Genomic DNA, 1,537 nt, shown 5'->3' with positions numbered 1-1,537 from the left:
ACTATGTGCCCATTGACATAGATTTGTAATTGTTGTTTTTGCATGTGTCTTAAATAACATAGAGAAACGGAGGGGGGAAGGAGTTACAACCTAAAAAACAACCTAAAAATAACAATAATCTGGCTTATATTTACCTGTGTAATTACCTTTACCAAGGCTTTTATTTTTTGTATGGCTTTGCATTACTGTCTAGTGTCCTTTAATTTTAGCTGACTACTTTTAGCATTTCTTGTAAGGCAGGCCTACTAGTGACAAACTCCCTTAGCTTTGTTTATCTGGAAATGTCTTAGTTTCTCTTTCACGTTTGAAAGATGATTTTGCCAGATATAGAATTCTTGTTTGATAGTTTTTTTTTTTTCTTTCAACACTCTTGCCTTCTGGCCTCCATGATTTCTGAAGAGAAATTGGTTATATATTAATCGTATTGAAGATCCTTGGTATATAATGAGTCATCTGTTCTCACTGCTTTTGAGACTCTCTTTGTTTTTTGACAATTTGAATATAATGTGTCTTAGTGTAGATCTTTTTGAGTTTATCCTACTTGGAATTTATTGAGCTTTTAATGTATAGATTTATATCTTTTGTCAAGTTTGGGAAGTTTTTGGCCAGTATTTCTTCAAATAATCTTTCTTCCTCTTTCTCTTTCTCTTCTCCTTTTGGGACTCCCATTATGCATATGCGGTCTCACAGACTCTACCCATTTTTCTGAATTTTTTTCCTTTCTCCTTCTCAGATCGGATAAACTCAATTAACTTATCTTCATGTTTGCTGATTCTTCCTTCTTCTCTTTAAATCTGATATCGAACCCTTCTAGTGAATTTTTCATATCAATTATTGTACTTTTCAACTTCTGAATTTCTATTTGGTCTCTTTCTATGGTTTCTGTCTCTTTATTGACATTCTCTATTTGGTGATATGTTGTTCTGGTTTCCTTCAGTTCTTTGAGCATATTTAAAACAATTGATTAAAGTATTTGTCTATTAAGTCCAAAGTTTGTGCTTCCTCAGGAAAAATTTCTGTTAATTTCCTCTTTTTTGTGAATGGGCCATATTTTCTTGTTTCTTTGCATGCCTAATTTTTTGCTGTAAACTGGACATTTTTAATATTATAATGTGACAACTTTGGAAGTCAAATTCTCCCCTCTCCTCTGACTACTTTTAGCATTTCTTGTAAGGCAGGCCTACTAGTGACAAACTCCCTTAGCTTTGTTTGTTGTTGCTGCTTGTTGTGAGTTGTAGTTTTGCTTAGTGACTTGTCTAAACTATTTTCATGAAGGCTATATTCTTTGTTGTGTGTGTTCACTGCAGTCTCTCAAACATTTAGAGCCAAAACAAAACAAAACTCTAGGTCTTTGCAAATGGGTTCTGTGTGTGTGTTGGTGCGTGCTTTCCATGCTCAGTCAGGGAACTCTGCCTTAGCCTTCACTTCTTGTCTGTGTGGAGCTTGAAAGTCAGTTGAAGATAAGAACTTAGGGTCTTCTCAGACTTTTTCTGAACATTTTTCCCACCCTGGGCATGTACATGGTCTTCTAGATTCC

The sequence above is a fragment of the Pteropus vampyrus genome, unplaced genomic scaffold, assembly GCF_000151845.1.
Source record: "Pteropus vampyrus isolate Shadow unplaced genomic scaffold, Pvam_2.0 Scaffold141, whole genome shotgun sequence".
NCBI lineage: Eukaryota > Metazoa > Chordata > Mammalia > Chiroptera > Pteropodidae > Pteropus > Pteropus vampyrus.
Note: the sequence above shows the minus strand (reverse complement) of the source record.